Source organism: Condylura cristata, unplaced genomic scaffold, assembly GCF_000260355.1.
Source record: "Condylura cristata isolate star-nosed mole 26May11 unplaced genomic scaffold, ConCri1.0 scaffold00001, whole genome shotgun sequence".
In the NCBI taxonomy this organism is placed as follows: Eukaryota; Metazoa; Chordata; class Mammalia; order Eulipotyphla; family Talpidae; genus Condylura; species Condylura cristata.
The window spans coordinates 38,308,610-38,316,418 of record NW_004567102.1 but is presented as its reverse complement, the minus strand read 5'-3'; the positions used below and the strand labels follow the sequence as shown (position 1 = coordinate 38,316,418).

Here is a 7,809-nt window from a genome sequence, read left to right as displayed (position 1 = left end):
CAGCCACCACACCATGAGTTCGATCGATCGCCTGGCCAGGAAGCTGACCCACATGATGCAAAAGACCCTCCTGTCTTACCTGTTGCTCCCCTCAGCAGTGTTTTCCAGTCACTCTGCCTGTTATGCTCTCCACTCTGTCTCTGGTAAATGCTCTCAACAGTTCCCCCTCCCCAACACCTTTGGCCTACACCTCAGTCTCTTGTATGTATGCATGCATGGACAAATAAATAAATAAAAGGCCAGTTTTGCCATATAAAACTCTGAACAACCTGGCTGGTCTCTGCCTACCCTCCCTCCAGTGTTCATCTGCCTCATTTTCCCCCATGCCTCAGCAGTCTTCTTTTAACATAAACATCTTGTTTGTTCCCTCCTAACACAAGCCCTCTGAAGGGAGAGTTCCTTCCTCAATGCTCTACCTTCACTTTAACTCAGCTTTGATATTTCAGATTAATGTTTGAGCCTTTCCTGACTATGCGCTTATTATTAAACCCTATCTCCTTTCTTTACATGACTTCACTTCATTTTGTGGGATTCCTAGAGGTGTGTCTGCCTCACCATTGGACTGTAAGCTCCATGAAGACCAAGACTGGCTTTGTTCTGTTCGACCTATCTCAGCACAAGCCTAGGGAATAGGTTGGTAGATAATAAAAAGAAACAATTGTTGAATTAATGAAATTCCTAGCTTGTCAATGACAATTCTAAAGATTCCAGCTTTGGTAACAAGATAGTCATGCTTTTAACTAAATGGACAACCAAGGGAAACACATTATCGGTGGTACATTTAGGTGGAGATGTCCAGTAAATAACTAGAAACTAGAGCACGTAGCACAGAAGACAAGACATAATTGGCATGGTTGGAATTATTCTCTTGGGATCACAATGGCCATGATTCTTCTAGGAAGGGAAAAAGGTGGTCTATGTATCAGAAATCTTTTAGTTTCACATTTGTTCTCACTTTCCACGGACTGAGATTCTCAATGTGAGTTGCAACTGATAGGAGGGCTGCACCTATGAAAAGTATAGAAACAAGACTTGAAAAGATTAAGAACCACAATGATGAAAGTCAAGCTCACTGGTGACCTTTTGAAAAACAATCCCAGTGGAATTAGGTATGAAGGAGAAGCAGCTAAGAGAAAGATCAGCTAGCTTTGTTATAGGACAGCTTAAAAAGACAATCAGGCAATTAAGGAAATGAAATAAGCATTTGTATTGGGGGGGGGGGAGCAGAAAAAAGCCAGAGAGAGAAAATGTATTTTTTTAGTCTCATGGGAAGTTTAATCTAATAGAGCAAGATCCCTGAAGATGTAAAGAAAAAATCCTACACAAACTGTGCACTATGTGCTCCCTGTTTTACTGTCTTACAGTTAAGAATCTTGCCCAACTCAAACAGCTGTTCAGTGGCAGATCTGAGATTATATCCCAGTTCTCTCAAGCCAGATGACAAAAATCAAGAATAGTCACTAAGGAAAAAGTGAATTTTTTTTCCGAAAGACGCCCACTTGTTTCTGTAAAACATCTAAAACCGCTAGGGAAAGATAACTGGGGAGAGAGTAAAGAGAGTTCTTACTCGGAAAGCTTCTGTTCCTCTCCAATTACTGAATGAGATGGGGGAGAGGCCTTCCGGAAAGGGGGGAGAAAATAAAACTGGAATTGGGGGAAATGGGAAGACCTGGAAAGAATCAGCATCAATGCCAATTTGATCCGGAAACACAAACCTTGAGAGTCTGCGAATTCTACACTCATATCTAAGTCAGGGCCTAGTGAATGTCAGACTTAGTTCTAGGTACCGTGGAGATCAAAATAGGCCTAACAGTCTCGGAAACAACAAGCATCAATAATCATCTGACACTTAGGAAAAAACCATTCCTCCAGAGACGCCCATCCCAAAGCTTACATTCCAAAGAGAGACTGGTTTTAAGGGGGGAGGGGAAAGGGGAACGGTCGAAAGAGTAATTCCTCTCCCCAGCTTCAGCCTGGCTCGCTCGGGTAACTACAGGGGGACGGGGAGTCAGAGCTCAGAAGCTGCATCCGAGGACAGCAGGAACGCGATACCTGCGGGCCCCAGAGGTCAGGCACGACCCCAGCCCCGAATCCGTTGCTCCCTTCGGTGTTCCGGCTCCCCGAGCGTCACCGGCTTCTGCTAGGACACTACTGCACCATTCAGCCCCGACTTCTGCAGCCCCGCGCGATCCGGACCACCACAGCAACTTACCCGCCCAGCCTGGCCCCACAGAACCCGGGCTCCTTTCTGGACACCGATGGCTCCCTCGCATCTCCACCAATGCCAAAGCTCAATCAGGACGCAGGGGTGGGACCGAGATCCTTTGACCAATCAAATCAGACGCAAGGCACGTCCCGGCGCACACGGCTAGTTCCCGCCTTTGGGAGAAAAAAAAAATACACAACAGGCGCCAAAATCTCGTAGTCTGCCGGGTTTAGGGAACGGGGCGGGGCCTACGCCGGTAGGAATGGAGATTGGGCGAGACTTCACGACGGAAAGGGCGGGACCTTGGCGGAGGTGGGGCGGGGTTTTAGGGACGCTCTGGTGAAAGGGAAACAGAGGGCGCTGACATCTATGTAGTCCTATAGTTCATAAATTCTGTTGCGTGTCAATCGCATGTTATACATGGCGCTGGGCGTTGTCTCGATAAATACAAGTAAGCACTGTTCCCTGCCCTCAGCCAGTTTCCTGGGTGGCTTGGAAACAACTTAGCGCAGGGTTTGGGCTTAAAGCAGCGGGTGCCAAGTGGGATGGGAAGGGGGGAAGGAGAGCCATTTAGACGGTAGAGTAAGTGATTAGTTTTATAGAACCTGCAGGAGCCAGAGATTAGGTCTAGCCTGAGGAGATGAGGTCTGTGTCATTGATTGGTAAGGAAGTAAAACAAAGCCTCTTATCTAGGGAACTTGACCGTGTCACCTAGCCATTTCTTCTACTTTATCCAATTTAATTGCTTGACAACCTTCATATCAACTTACTACGTATTTTCGATTTTTTTGAAAAAAAAATTAAGAAAGTAAGTTATGGGAAAACACTGGCTTCCTACATCCTCCTCCAACCTGCTTTGCATCTGGGAAGCTATATAGGAAAGTAAGCATTGTAAGTGGTAGAAAGAAAATAGTTTCTGCAGTCACAGGTATTCCTTGTTGCTGGAACAAAAACTAGGGAGGAAGACATGGATTAGAACTTTTAGGACCATAGATAAGTCAAGTAGCTTGGAATTTTCCTTTAGATGATGAAGTATGGGGATCACTGAGGAATCTTAACTCTCAGCATGGTGGTGACATGATTTGCATGAATAAGATCCGATGACCTTCAGAAGAATGATTTTCAGATGACACTTTCAGATACTGTATCCAGAAAGAGAGGGTCCAATGAAGATGAAAGGTAGGCAAAGCAACATTTAGACGATAAAATCAACAAATCTTATCAATTGGTTGGTCTTCAGCATGGGCACTTGATGGCATTCATCAAAAAATATAGAGAACACAGCATGCATGCCTAAAAAATAATTTCCAGAAATGCATGGCCTTATTTTTAAAGTATTTACAAAAGTCTGTTTTTACCAGTACATTCACATTTAACAAATGCCTTGATTAAGTTTGTAACTAGTCACTCAGAAAAACCTCAGTCAAAGCCAACTTGGGAAATTATAGAAGCCAACCGAAGGAATTTGTTTTCTTCTAAAGGAAACAAAAAATATAACAATTACATATTTTATGAAGTCTGAACTCACAATGCAAATATTACGTTTAAAAAAACAAACATTCATGAAGATGTTTATGTATTTACTTAAAGATTTTTTTGTTTATGCATACAAAAACTAGGGTACAGGCCAGAGGTGTGGGGCATGAGAGCATTTGCCAGAGACAGGGAGCAGAACAGGCAGATAGACTGAAACACACAGCTGAGGGAAGCAGTGGGTGAGACAGGAGGGGTCTGCTGTACCATGTGGGTCACTTCCCAGGCTGGGAATTGATCTTGTGCAGCAGTGTCTGAGGATAGTCTCATACTGCTGTACTTTAACCTGTTGCCCACCAGGGAGGGCCTGAAGATGTTTATGTTTTTATATGAAGTAACCTACAAATCTACAAATGTAGTGTTAAGGGAAATAAAAGAACAATGTAGTATACATGCTATGCCAGGTTTTATATAAGAATGGGAAAAGAATTATACATATATTTGCTTGGTTTTGCGTAAGTCTTCAAGTACTGGTAAAACAAACAAACTCTCACCAGTAAAACTAAGTATATAAACATGTATCGCATCTTTGTTTCTCAAGCACTTTAATACTAGTCAACTTCTCTTCTGTTTTAACTTAAAATGGAATATGGGAGTACAAACAAAATTCAATAAATTTATTTGTATTTCACAGTAAAATATCCACTTAAAAAGGGTCAATTCTAGGAAGTTGGGAACATAGTATTTTAACCAAATATCCTTAGTCATATTGCCTTGTGGAGCTTCAGTGAGCAGCAGCATTGGGAACCTGTTGGTACAACAGGTTAAAGCACAACACTACAAGGCTATCCATAGCCACGGCAGCACGAGATCAATTCCCAGTTTGGGAGGTGATCCACATGGCGCAGCAGACCTCTCCTGTCTCACTTGCTGCTCCCCTCAGCGGTGTGTTTCAGTAGTGGAAATTAGGGGAAGATTATTCAAAGTCCATGTGGAGCAATGGTAAGGCTAAAGGGGCTACACAGGGGTGTAATGTGCAGCCCCTATCCAAAGGCAGTCTCGTATTTATTAACTTCAAGTACAAAGGTGGGGCAATTAAGTAGGGAATGTATATGCTTGGAGGTTGGCTATTGGGTTATAAACTAGGGTGGAGTGACCAGGGCCTACTGCCTGGGGGTGGGGGTGGGGGCTCCATTGTCAAAGCATACTATATTCTAATATCTACCTGCTGTTTTCTGCAGATACTGGTTTCCCAGTATGTTCCTTATACCAGGACTTTGCCCTTGGTAACAAGCCCCTTCATGACCCTACACCTAGCTGTTAAGCAGGAACTATGGTTACAAAGACAGTATTCCCAAGAACAAGGGGGCCTGGGGACCCCACATAGTTTAAAGACAAAAACTGAACAAAAATTAAAATATCTGCAAACAGATAGAAGATCTCCTACCTTCAAAAGTTTCTCAGAGTTGATAATCCACAACCACACATATATACACTCAAACTGTGAAAACCATTAATCTATTGGCTAGACAAAGGCAAAAGAGGGACATACATGCCACTAAACTCCCTTTCCTATTCTGGGATTTTTATATAAAGGATAGCCTCATAACTGCCCAGTAGAGTTATTCTTATTAGATGGTCACAAACTGACCCAATCATATTCTCTTTCTACAAGGCGTTTTTAATGTGAAATGCACAGAAAAAGTCAATCTTTTTCACTTGAAATTAAAGGGAGAAGAAAAGGCAAAGGAATGAGACCACAATTACAAGGAACTGAGTTATAAATTTGACAGTCAGTAGACTAATGAGCAATAGACTCAGATGTTTTTAAGGTGATAACAAAACTGTTGTAGTCCTTAGTGCTTCTACTGAGGCATAGTGACTGGGAGGTATTTCTCCTGTTTGCCTCAGCTTCCTGAACTCCATTTTCTTTCCCATGTATTTTTATTGCATGCACTCTTTTCTCCCCTGCAGTGCAGAAATGCTACCCCTTGAATCTTAGAAAGATCACACTGTCAAGTGTTCTTGTTGGAGTGTAAAATATTGCCGCGTTCAATAACGACCGAGGCCCATGTCTGATGCAAAAACAAACGAGACTTTATTAGGCTAGCTCTAGCCAGGATCCTTCCTTTATGTGTCCTGTCACAGCAGGCGCACCCCTCAAGGAAGGATCCCGAAGATCTACAGAGTGGGGTTTATAAGGGCAGTTAGTGGGGCTGGGAATTTTCCACTGAGTACGTCCGTTGGTGGTAGATGCCTGCAAAGTCCTGTTTATCCAGATGTTAGGGACACAGCAGACAGACAGACAGACAGACGCTGGGAACATATCTTCATCAGGCAGGACTCTAGGCTTATTTCTGGGAACCCACCCGGCCAGCACCTTCCAGGAACAATGGCTCTGGAGGGGGTGAGCTGTCTAGTGGGAACTAACATTTTACAACATTTCCAACATTCTCATATTTTTTCTTTTTGTTTGTTGCATAGAAGAGCTGGAGTGTAGGCCAGAGGTGCACAGAGTGAGAATATTCACCAGCAACAGAGTGGGGAACAGAGAACAGGTGGATTTGTTGAAATATACTAAGGGGAGCAGATGGTGAGGCAGAAGTGATCTACTGAACAATATATGGATTAGCTCCCTGGCTGAGGATTGAACTCAGGGCCACAGATAGTGGTGATAGCCCTGAGACTTAATCCCTAGGCTACCAGGGAGATTCTAATATACTGTCTTAACAGGATAAATGGAGGGGTAATATAGACCTTTTAGGCAACAGTAAATGATTTTTATGAAAGATTAATGTACCATTTTAAGAATATAGGGGAGGTATGATGGTTTGTCACAATTTATCTGGGTCTAATATGGACTTCAAATATCCTACTGTGTGATAACAGTTTATCTTTTCTGGTTGTTGAAATTCCAGGGCATGTGATTTCTAACAGAGTTCTATTTGAAGGATCTATCTTTAGGCAGATAAGGAGAGTTCAGAGGAAAACCTTTATTTGCTATTTTCCAAGCAGCTATAGCTGAAAATATGAATAATACTCTACAGTGGCAAATTTTAGAGTGCCCTATCCTGAACCCCTTCACTACTAGTATAGATATTATACTATTTGTCTGACAAGTTATATCCAGAATAGTAAGACTAAAAACAATTACGCCAAACCATACTTTCAAAACAAAAACAAAGAGACAACCCGATATTTAAATTGGACAACAAAACTTCCTTGAAGGATAGTCATGTGACCCTTATGCATTTGAAAACACACTGACATACTTGTTTGTCAGGATATGCAAACACAAATCACAGTGAGATAACTCTACAAGTCTACCAGGTTGGGTAACATTAAAAGCCTAAGAATAACAAGTGTTATCAAAAATATGGAGTAAGTAAAGCTCATACTTACCTGTTCATTGTAAATTGTTGCAACCATTTTGGAAAACTGATGTTGTTCACTATATAGAGAGCTTTATTATTTATTCTTCACAATTGCCTTCAGTTTGGGAAAGTTTATCTTTTATACAAAGAAACAGTAAATATGTGAAATGATACCACACTGCACTTTACCATTATTTTGCCGCTCTTGAAATTTATATAATTGCACTTCTAATTTAATGTATTCTTCCACATTACTTTTTTTTTTTTTTTTTTAAGATTTATCTATGCAGGCCCTCCCTGATGGTGCAGCAAGTTAAAGCACTGCACTAAGAAGCTTAAGCCACTTCCACATGAGTTCGATCCCTGCCTGCCCCGGAGGGGATCCACATAGCGAGGCAGACCTCTCCTGCCGGCCCGCTGCTCCCCTCAGCAGTGTACTCCGTCGATCTGCCTGTTCTGCTCCCCACTGTTTCTGGTGAATCCTCTCACCCTCCGCATCTCTGGCCTGTACGCCAGTTCTGTATGAATAAATAAATCCTTAAAAAAAAGATTTATCTATGCATACAAGAACTGGGGTACAGGGCAGAGGTGGGGGGGTGAGCGGATTTACTAGAGACAGAGTAGGGAACAGAACAGGCAGATTGACTGAAAGACACAGCTGAGGGGAGCAGTGGGGGAGACAGGAGTGGTCTGCTGTGCCATGTCCATCAGGTCCCAGGCAAGGGGTCAAAGTCAGTGGCTGCAGATAACCTCATA

At 42.7% G+C, this 7,809-nt stretch overlaps 1 protein-coding gene across 2 annotated transcripts in view; it reads right to left on the bottom strand.

The window, feature by feature from the left end:
- Positions 1 to 2,259, bottom strand: part of CASP8AP2 (caspase 8 associated protein 2) — a 28,997-nt gene extending 26,738 nt beyond the window's left edge. The window contains exon 1 of one of the 2 annotated variants that reach the window (XM_012724313.1): positions 2,213 to 2,259. The gene's annotated coding sequence lies outside the window, so the exon portion shown is untranslated. Of the gene's footprint in view, positions 1 to 2,052; positions 2,102 to 2,212 lie in introns of those variants that run through there. The other variant, XM_012724317.1, reaches the window with a different exon arrangement.
- Between the last annotated feature and the right edge of the window lie 5,550 nt (positions 2,260 to 7,809).